The sequence below is a fragment of the Sarcophilus harrisii genome, chromosome 6 (assembly GCF_902635505.1).
Source record: "Sarcophilus harrisii chromosome 6, mSarHar1.11, whole genome shotgun sequence".
Taxonomy (NCBI): domain Eukaryota; kingdom Metazoa; phylum Chordata; class Mammalia; order Dasyuromorphia; family Dasyuridae; genus Sarcophilus; species Sarcophilus harrisii.
In genome coordinates this window covers 97,484,602-97,496,228 of record NC_045431.1, presented here as the reverse complement: position 1 = coordinate 97,496,228, position 11,627 = coordinate 97,484,602, and the positions used below count along the sequence as shown (strand labels likewise).

Genomic DNA, 11,627 nt, shown 5'->3' with positions numbered 1-11,627 from the left:
GGTTATTTATACCTTCTGAATTTTTCCTGTGCAAAAGAAAAACTGTTCGGTTTGCATAAATATTGTATCTAGGATATACTGTAACCTATTTAATATGTGTAGGACTGCTTGCCATCTGGGGAGGGGAAAAATCAGAACAGAAGTGAGTGCAAAGGATAATGTTGTAAAAAATTACCCTGACATAGGTTCTGTCAATAAAAAGTTATTAAATTAAAAAAAAAAAAAGAAATGTCCAATTGTGGGGAATATATGGCCACTATTTTTTGACTGGTGAGATCAGTGTACATATTAGGGCCTTTAAATGGATGTCTTTTTGTTTTTATGGGAAATATCCATTGCCACTGTTCATAGAATAGCAACTGGGTCAACATTTTTCCTGCTTTTACTTTTCCTAAGCCTTACAAAATGGTCCAGGTTTCCTAAGTAGCTGTTAAGCAATCTAACTTATCCTTGTCTATGTTAATCCATATAATTCCTGTTTTTCCTGTTAATTGAATAATTGTGAGCAATGTTTTCCTTGCTATTTTAGCTGTCATGTCTTTTCTTTATAACCAATACTGTAATGGGCTGAAGCTTGAGTTGATGCACTGAGGTCCCAAGCATGTGAGGCTAAATAGTAATTGGACCATACTCTATTAATATATATGCTTGGAGAAAGAATGGCCCCGCCCACTATTCGTGTAAGTCCTGATGTGTTGTATAGGAAATGACGATTTTGGTGGGTGGAGGCAGAGGGGCAGAGAGAGAGGCGGAAAGAGACTGCTGGCTGGGTCCTGTGGCAGCTGCTCACATTGCTATCGCAATCTCCCTTCACCAACCACAAAGAATAAAGACTGAAGATTTTCCCTTAACCTGAATTCCTGACTCTGGCTGATTTTAAAATACATGGTCATTACAAGATACAGGGGAATTCCATGCCCTATTTGTTTCCTCAATATGTCCTAATTCTAATTGTTCTTTTACTAATTGATATAAAGCAGCTATTTTTTCTTTGGTCTGGGACCATTGCTCCACCTGTATCGGTGTACCTCCTTTACTTCTCCTAAAGACCAAGGATTTTGACTGATCCTGACTCTGACTGGTCCTGAGGCCCTCCAGAGAGCTAGCCCAGATTTTACACTTTTCTACAGAAATCCTACTCCATGCTGTTCTGGTACATTGGGATATTTGGAGATATTTCTCTTCAGTAAAATGAATTTGACCTCCAGTGTCTACATGAGCCCCAATGCCACAAAGTTGCTCAAAGTATAACTTCATGCTTGCTCCTGGAGCAACCTGAGTGGCAATCAACTGAGTCTGTTCTAAAAATTCTGTCATCCAGAATACTGCCTGGCCTGGAGTCAACACAGTCCATTGTAAGTGCTTTCTAATCACTGGGGCAAAAAATTGCCTGTGGCATTGTTTCAAGTTGTAACAAAACAAAAGGTGCTATGGGCCCATATTTATGAACTGAGTCCTTAAACTGGGTTAGAACTTTAAAGGGAAGTGGTTTATATCTCTGTCTTCTCTGCCCTGGGTTAAATGGATCATCCTTTTCTATAACAGGATAAAATTCTTCCCACACCTCTGTGTCTTCTCCTTGCTCTAGCCTGTTGTGAAACCTTTCTGAAGTGAAGATAAAGAATACAACTGATTACCTTTTGATTTTTGTCCACTAAGTGTTGCTATGGTCTTTGTTTTATATTTCTGATCCTGCTTTTCCTCAATTCTTATTTAATTTTTGGGCTTTACATTAGGAGAGCCTTTAAAAGGCTATAAATCCAGATAGACACAAGAGTAGGGTAGGGCCAAAGGCGGTGAAGGGGAGGAGGCCATTCATTATCAATCCTGCTCAGGATCAAGAGAGGACATCTACTTCTAAGTGATGGGCCTGTCTGTGCTCCAAATGTAAATTTCCTGACCTCCTTTTCTGGTTCTGATTTCACACTTTTTTTTTTTTGTAAAATGAGATTATGTATAGTAAACTGACTTTTTTGTATTTCTCCTGGGCATTGCTTATCATAAGCAGTGAGCTCTTCACCAAAATCAATGCATCTATCACAATTATAACAGTCCTCCTCAGGTAACCGTGAAGAAACTTTGTAAGCAATGTCCAGAATTTCCTAACATCTCCAAATTGAACTGTGCACCCCTGCTCTTTATACATTTATATATAGTCCTGACATATGTTTCCCTGTCTGAAGGGAGTAGGGTGCCTATTTTCTGCCCCATTAAGTTAAGTTACTTGTCTCCACCACACTCTGCCTGGTTTGGAAACAGCGCAGCTCAGCAGGCTCTCCCTCTGGAGTCCTCATAAAGGTTGCCTTGATCACATAGCAGTATTTGACCATGAAGTGGTCTCTCTGACACCATTCTATTTTCCAGTTCCTGTTCCCGGGCACCAGTTGTTGTGGCCATATTTAAGAGCTCAAAGTATATGAGCCCTTTGATCTCAGAGATGATAAGAATGAGGTGGGAGACTTATAGAGTGTGAAAAGAGCTCCAGTTTATTATGCTGTTCAGCCTTGTTGATACACATTTTTGCAAACATGATCAGCGCATGAACAGTAAACAATCCCTAATCACCATTCAGAGAAGCAGCTTGTGGGCTTCGTGTATGCATGATATCCTGAGGAGAGCCAATCCAGCAATTCAGCAACTCACTCACAGGCAAGGAGCCCTGTTCAGGCATCCCTGCTTATGTAGCCACTGGCTGTGACCCTCCGGCTTACTCATTCCCATGATCATAAATTGTTGCTCCTTGCTCAACAAGGGAATTTCTGCAAGTGGCAGAAAATTTATTGTGCACCAAAGGTCAAGTACCCTTCGTACTCCTTCTTGGTAGAATCCCATAGCCTAGCAGATAATAGTAGTACCAACCTAAGATTGGACATAGTTCTAAGTTGTTTTCCAGAAAGACTGGATCAGTTCACAACTTCACCAATAATGCATTAGTGCCCCAATTTTTCCACATTACCCTCCAACATTTATTATCCTTTTTTGCCAAACTGATAGGTATGAGGTGGTACCTTAGAGTTGCTTTAATTTGCATTTCTCTAATTAAAAGTGATTTAAAACAAGTCATTCCCCAATTGATAAATGGTCAAAGGATATGAACAATTTTCAGATAAGAAATGAAAGTCATTTACACTCACATGAAAAAAAATGTTCTAAATCACTATTAATTAGAGAAATTCAAGTTAAGACAAGTCTGAGGTATCACTTCACACCTCTCATTTTACTTCATACCTGGCTAAGATAGCAGGAAAAGACAATAATAAACATTGGAGGAATGTGGGAAAACTGGGACACTGATGCATTGTTGGTGGAGTTGTGAACTAATCCAACTATTCTGAAGAACAGTTTGGAACTATACCCAAAATGTTATAGAACTGTGACCCAACAGTATCACTTTGATCCAACAGTATCACTACTGTATCCCAAAGAGATCATAAAATAAGGGAAAGGATCCATTTGTGCAAAAATGTTTTTAACAGCTCTTTTTGTAGTGGCAAGGAATTGGAAATTGAGTGTATAACCATCAATTTGGGAATGACTAAATAAGTTATGGTTTAATGGATGTAATGGAATATTATTGTTTTGTAAGAAATGATGAGCAGGCTGATTTCAGAAAGACCTGGAAAGATTTATATGAACTGATCCTGAGCAGAACCAGAAATACAATGTACACTGTAATAGCAATATTATATGATGATTAACTATGATAGAATTAGCTCTCCTCAGTGATGCAGTGATCCATAGACAATGCCATTTGCATCCAGAGAGATAATCATGGGATTGAATGTAGATTGAAGCATATTATTTTCACTTTTATTTATTTATTTATTTTTGCTGTTTGTGTTTTCTTTTTTGTGCTTTTCTCCCTGCTAGTCTGATTTTTCTTGCACAACATGACAAATAGGGAAATATGTTTAGAAGAATTATACATGTTTAACCTATATCAGATTGGTTGTTGTCTTAGGGAGGAGACAGAGGGAAGAGAAGGAGAAAAAATTTGGAACACAAAAGAAATGAAAGTTGAAAACTATTTTTATATGTGTTTGGAAAAATAAGTGTTGGGAAAAAAGTGATTTTGAGCACTTCTCCATATGTCTATAGATAGCTTTGATTTCTGAAAACTGCCTTTTATATCCTTTGACCATTTATTAACTTGGGAATGCCTTATGTTATTATAAATTTGACCTAGTTTTCAAGTTCTCTGCTTTCTTTTTCTTTTTATCTTGCCACATCTCTTCTGTTTGTACAAAATTTTTTAAATTTAATAATAAAATTATATAATTTGCTTTTCAGAATGCTTACTATCTTCTTTTTGGTCATAAATTTTTCCCTTATCTCCAGATCTGACAGGTAAAATGTTCCATGTACCCCTGCTCATATTATCATCCTTTAAATCTAAATCAGGTATCTATTTTGAGCTTATCTTGATATATGATATGAAATGCTGATATATACGTAGTTTTGCCAAATCACTTTTCAGCTTTCTGAAAATTTTTGTGAAATAGTGAATTATTGTTTCAAAAATTTGGATCTTTGGGTTTCTCAATCACTAAATTACCAACGTCATTTACTACTATATATTGTGTACGTAATCCATTCCATTGGTCCACCATTCTATTTTTTAGTGATTACTAGATTGTTTTGATTATTGCTTTGTAATACAGTTAGAGATCTTGTATTGCTAGGCCACCTTTCTTCACATTTTTATCACATTGGTTTCCTTTATATTCTTAACCTTTTGTTCTTCCAAATGAATTTTGTTGCTATTTTTTCTATCTCAATAAAATAATTTTTGATACTTTGATTGGTATATCACTCAAAACATTGATTTAGGCAGAATTTTCATTTTTATTATATTGGCTCAACTTATCCATGAGCAATTATTGTGCAGATCTGAGTTTATTTGTGTAAAAAGTGTTTTATAATTGTGTTCATATAGCTCCTGAGTCAGTCTTAGCAGGTACACTCCTAAGTATTTTAAATTATCTACCATTATTTTAAGTGGGATTTATCTTTCTATTTCTTGCTGCTGAATTTTGTTGGTAACATATAGACATGCTTATGATTTTTGTGGGTTTATTTTATATTTTGCAACTCTGCTGAATTATTTCACCTACTTTTTTAGTTTATTCTCTAGGATTCTGTAAAGAAATTGTCATGTCATTTGCAAAGAGTGACAATTTTGTTTCTTCATTTCTTATTCAAATTCCTTCAATTTCTTTTTCTTCTCTTATTGCTAAAACTAAAATTTCTAGTACACTATTAAATAATAATGATGATAATGGCATGCTTCTTTCATCTCTGATCTTATTGGGATGGTTTGTAGGTTATCTTCAATACAGATAATTCTTGCTGGCGGTTTTAGATAAATATTAATTATCATTTTAAGGTAAGTTCCATTTATTATTACTAATTTTTTTTAAAACCAGGAATGAATGCTGTATTTTGTTAAAAGTTATTTCTTCATCTATTGATATAATCCTAGAATTTTTGGTGGTTTTGTTATTGATGTGATCAATTATGCCAATAGGTTTCCTAATATTGAATCAGTTCTGCATTGCATTTTTAGATGCTATCATGTCTAATTTTTCTAAAGTTCTATTCATTTCCTTAACTTCTTTCTTTCTTTCTTTTTTTCTTTCTTTCCTTCCTTCCTTCTTTCTTTCTTTCTTTTTTTCTTTCTTTCTTTCTTTCTTTCTTTCTTTCTTTCTTTTTTTTTTTTTTAGGGTTTTGTAGGTTTATTTAGTTCTGAAAGTGGAAAGTTGAGTATTTCCACTAAAAACCAAATAAATATGGTGGAACCACAGACAAAAAGACTTAGCTTCTTACAGGTTAAAGAAGTGGAGGGTTTGGAATTTCGAATCATGAAGGCAATGTAGCTATGATTACAACCAAGAATAACCAATCTAGCAAAACTGAGAATAGTTCTTCAGCAGTAAAAGCATATATTTAATGCAATAGAGAACTTTCAAGCATTCATGATAAAAAGACCAGAGCTGAACTGAAAATCTCGCATTGAAACAGAAGACTCAAGAAAAGAATAAAAAGGTAAACATATAAGAGATATTATAAAAGATACAATAAAGTTAAACCATTTACTTTCCCATGTGAGAAGATAGTACATGTAATTCCAAAGAACTAGCACTATCATTAGTGCAGTTAGAAGGAGACTCCATGAATAGAACACATGTGGTATGAGCTGATTATGTTGGGATGATCAAAAAAAGAGGAGTGATAAATAGCAATGTACTTGGGAGATAGTAGAAGAGAGGCTGAATGGAAGAAATTATGTCACATAAAAGAAGTGGCAAGAAAGCTTTTACACTGGAAGCAAAATGGGTGGTTATGGAAAATGGTTAGGCAATGCTTGAACCTCACACTCTTATTGCAATTGGTTTAAAAGGGAAGAATACATGTGTGTGTGTGTGTGTGTGTGTGTGTACATATATATATATATATATATATATATTCACACACACACATATATATATGAAATGTGTATCTGTGTGAACATAAATATGTGTATATATATAATTTATAAATACACACACATTTCTCACTGTTTCTCTCTCTCTCTCTCTCACACACACACACACACACAGACACACACACACACTCATTCAGACAGAGAAAACTCTTTTATCCAACAGGGAAACAAAAGGGCAAGGGAAAGACAGGGGATGATAAAAGGGAGGGACAGTGGTCAGAAGCAAAATAGACTTTTGAAGGACAGGATAGAAAGAGAAAGAGAGGGAGAATAATAAACCCAGATTGAGATAAATATATAATAATCATAACTGTAAATATAAATGGGATTATTCCTCCCATAAAATAGAAGTAGATAGGAAAATGTATTAGAAATCAAAATTCAGCAATAAGTCATTTACAAGAGTCACTGAAACATAAAGACATACAGGCAGAGTTAAAATAAGGATATGTGGTGTAGAATCTATTATTCTTCAGCAGAATTAAAAAAGACAGGGGTTGCAATTATGAACTCAGACAAAGCAAAAACACAAATAGATTTCACTGAGAGAGATGTTTAGGAAAACTACATCTTGATTAAAGGTACCATAGACAATGAAGTAATATAAAAAATTTAACTACACATTTTCTGATTAAAAAAACTCTTTTAAAAAATATATAGGGGACTGAATCAATTTTGTAAAAATAAAAGCTACTTCCCCAATTGATAATTGTCAAGGTATATAAACGAGCAATCTTCAGTTGAAGAAATCAAGACTATCCATAATCATATAAAATGCCCTAAAATCAACCAAATCATTTCCAATGGAGCAGTAATGAACTGAACCAGCTACGCCCAGAGAAAGAACTCTGGGTGATGACTAAAAACCATTACATTGAATTCCCAATCCCTATATTTATGCCCACCTGCATTTTTTATTTCCTTCACAAGCTAATTGTACAATATTTCAGAGTCTGATTCTTTTTGTACAGCAAAATAATGGTTTGGTCATGTATACTTATTGTGTATCTAATTTATATTTTAATATATTTAACATCTACTGGTCATCCTGCCATCTGGGGGAGGGGGTGGGGGGAAGGAGGGGAAGAATTGGAACAAGAGGTTTGGCAATTGTTAATGCTGTAAAGTTACCCATGCATATAACCTGTAAATAAAAAGCTATTAAATAAAAAAAAAATAAAATAAAATGAAATGCCCTAAAAATCACTATTAATTGAAGAAAGCAAATTTAAACACTCTGATGAACCACTACACAGCTATCATAATTGACAAATATTGGAATAGATGAGGGGAAAATAGGTATGATAATATATTAATGTGTTTTTGTCAGAGTTGCTAACTCATCCAACTATTCTGAAGGGCAGTATTAAACTTTGCCAAGAGGATTATAAATCTGCATTCACTTCAAAATCACAAAATTCCTGCTAAATCTATATCACAAAAAGAGTAAAGAAAAAAGAAAAGAAGCTATATGTGTAAATATTTAAAGCACTTCTTTTTGTGGTGGCAAACAACTGGAAATCGAGGGACAGCCACTTAGTTGGGAAATGACTAAACAAGTTATGGTTTGATTGTGATGGAATACTATTGTACTATGAAAAATTATGAAGGAGATGCTTTCAGAAAAACTAGGAAGATACACACACATATATAATATATATATATATGTATATATATATACATATATATATATATATATATATATATATATATACACACACACACACACACACATTGATATAGACTGAACTGAGCAGAACCAGATCTTTGTACATGCTAACAGCAATATTGTAATGATGATCAAATGTGAAAGGCAATTCCTTTGATCAATACAATTATCCAAGACAATTCCTAAGGATTCATATTGAAAAATCCTACTTTCAGAGAGCTGATGAATTCTGAATGCAAATTGAAGTATATATATTTTAAAATTTTTCATTATTTTTCTGTTTTTTTTTGTATATGTGTGTGTGTGTGTGTGTGTGTGTGTGTGTGTGACATGACTAATGAGAAAATGTTTGACTTATTTCACATTGTTATCAGATTGCTTGCTTTCTCCATAGATATAGGTGGGAATGAAGAGAATTTGAAACTTAAAAATTCAAATAAATAAATAATAAATTCAAAAAAATAAAAGAAAGAAAATAAATGAGAAGATTTTTTAAAAAATAGGTGTATTTCACCTAGGGTTCATTATCTTAATATCATTTCAGTATAATTAAATCATATATTACAGTATGAATTTCCTTTGTTATTCTAGATAATTTATTTTAAAACATTCTTCTAAAAAAAGGGTCTATGATCTTCATCACACTGCCAAAATGTGGTAATAAAGGTTAATTAGCCCTACCTTAAAGTCCTAATATATGATAGTGCAAAAGCTTGTTAGTTCTTTTCAAAAAAGAGGTAGAAATGCCATGGTAGGGAAGAGAGAGATCACTGAAGGCAATCTATGTGTTCTGTTAATGTACTATATAAGTGAATTCTTGAAAAGACTTGAAAAAAGAATCAAAACAATGAGCAAACATGGATATGTTGTGATCTGTATTGCATTCACACCTATTGATGAGATTACAGAACCATTGGATATGATATATTAATTTAATTCCATTCACATTGAAATAAGGGAGATCATTCCTGTAGTGCTCTCTTCTTTTCTATAATATAATGGTTCTCTGGGTGCAGATTTCTTGGGGAGGTTTCTGGAGGCAGCCTTCATTTTGGTTCAAAGTAATAATCACTTCAAATACAGCCAGCTGATTAAAGTTCGAATCTTTTGTCTCTTCCAAAATAGCCCAGTTAGCTTTCTTTGGTTCTGAGAACTCTCATTGCTAGTCTTTTGCCTGTGCTAGCTTCTGCCTCTAGCTCAACTCCGACTACTGGCAATCTTCCAAACTGACTGACTGACTGAAGCTCTAAGAGCTTCTTATATATGATCTCTTAAAGGTGGTGAACCCAAAGGTTGACTCTGAGAGAGTGGGATTGTGGGTTTCTGACTTGTGAATCTCCCGAACTTGTGAACTCCAATGTGTGAGCTAATGTGTGAACTCTCAAAGGTGTGAGCTCTAATGTGTGAATTCTCCCAAAGGTGTAAATCCTAAGAACACAAGCATTGTTTCCATCAGCTCTAATGACTTAACACTTTGTAAGAATTCTAACATATTCCAAAGGAAGGAATGTATCTGTCTCTTGTTTCTCCAGATCACAAAACTAGAACCAGTGAGTGGAAATTACAGGGAGTTTTTGTTGTTTCTCCTTTGTGCTCAAAGAAGACCAAAATGATATCTCAATGATGGGGTTACTGTACAGTTGTGGCTGACCCTTTTATCATCTCCTGATAGTCTCTGATTCCCTTGCCCTTCTATTCCCTGCTGCATAAAATAGTTTACACATCCACATAGATGTCTATGTATGTATATATGTGAATATATGTGTATATCTACATGAATATATATATACATACACATATATGTATATATATATTTAGGTAATCTTCCATCTATTCTATATTTAGCTGATGTGTTCTGAGTTATACATTGTTTCTTCCACTAAAGGCAAACTCCTAGAGGTCAGGGGCTATTTTTACTTTTTTTTTTAATATCCTCTGCTTTTATCATAGTGTCTGCCACATGTAAACACTTCATCAATTCTTGCTGATAAACATATATGACAACAGTCATCTTGATTTTTCCCTTCTTGATTTGCCTTCTTCATTTCAAAAAATAATTTGTGTATTTTCCTGTTTTCTGGGAGCAATCATGACTTCTTATATCTGATTGTGGACTTCCTCTTCCCCCAACATCATAAATTGTAACCTCTTGGACTTGAAAGAAGGGGATTTAGGGCTTTTCTATTTTAACCTCCTGATTTGACAGTTCAGGGAAGTAAAATGACTTATTCAAGAGACCACACATGTTGTAATGCTGAGATTCCAATCCAAGTCTCCTGACTTCATCCTCAAAGCCCTTTCTAATTCTATCATTTTGTGTTTTATTCCTCCCCTCTCCTCCTTTCTCTTCTTTAGTCAATCACTTCTTTAATGTTTCCTTAGTTTTCATTAGCAGATTAGTTCCAAGAGCTTCCTTCCTCTCCTCCTCTCTCTCCTCTTCCCTCCCTCCTTGTCTACTTTCTTCCTTACCTTTTCCTTCAGGTGCTCTGAGCCAAAGGAAAGTCATTTTTTTTAAATCACTGAAACCTCCCAAGATATTAAACTTTAAAAGGAAATCACGCTGGCTCTCATTGATTGGCCAACAATAGGTCTCAGGCCAAATCGAACTGGATATTGTTTGGGATCTGATTGACACAATGGAAATAGGGATTGTTTTTGTTTGGGTCAGAAACCTTAAAAGTTTCCCCCTCCTAGATAGAATTTTTCTTTTCTTTTCCTTTCCTTTTCTTTCTTTTCTTTTTTTCCCCTTCTTTTCTTTTCTTTTTGACTAGGTTAAAAAAAGGACGCCATTCTTTGTCTCATTTCTATTTTACCTACGTTTAATCACTGACTTTAGATGAAAAAGACTAAGGTCTCCCACTGCATTCCGTGCATCACCACTCATCCTGATCTCTATCTTGCCATTGCACCCAGAAGGCTCCCGAGAAAAGAGTGAGGCTGGTGACTTTGTACAGACAGCCCTCTCACACCTAACTCCAACTTACTTGCAAGTTATGGCATCTTTTTTATGTCACGGTCTTTTTTTGAGAACAGAGAATAAACAACTCCCGAGAAACGAATCTAGAAATTAAAACCAAAATCCTTCCTCTTCAAAAAACGAAACAAACTCGTTTACAAGAAAACGAAACCAAACATCATTGGCTGTTCTGAGCTTTGCTAGGTTATGTGCTAAAAAGGCGACTAACATTTTCTGAGCTACTTGCAGCTTTCCCACTCCACAACTTGAAGCTTGCGACTTATTCTCTCCAGTAGATCAATTTATCCCTACTCACTACGACTTTTGCTTTCTCCCCAAGAGCTTCACTTTTTGACCCGGTAAGGTTTGGCCACTAAATACCTATTTGGGTTTAAAAGGGCTGCGGGTGCTCCTAAAGTGAGGACTTCCTCAGATGCAGGAATGAAAGCGAAAAAGAGAATCCAGAATAGTTTGCTTGCTTGGTCTTCCGGGATGCTTCAGACGCAAGGAGAGGGAGG

The 11,627-nt window shown here is 34.8% G+C and overlaps 1 protein-coding gene across 2 annotated transcripts in view; it reads left to right on the top strand.

Annotated features, from left to right (window-relative positions):
- Positions 1-11,298: 11,298 nt before the first annotated feature.
- Positions 11,299-11,627, top strand: part of LOC100917791 (probable ATP-dependent RNA helicase DDX60) — a 119,734-nt gene continuing 119,405 nt past the window's right edge. For both annotated transcript variants that reach the window (XM_023505872.2, XM_012552124.3), the window contains exon 1: positions 11,299-11,468. The gene's annotated coding sequence lies outside the window, so the exon portion shown is untranslated. The remainder of the gene's footprint in view (positions 11,469-11,627) is intronic.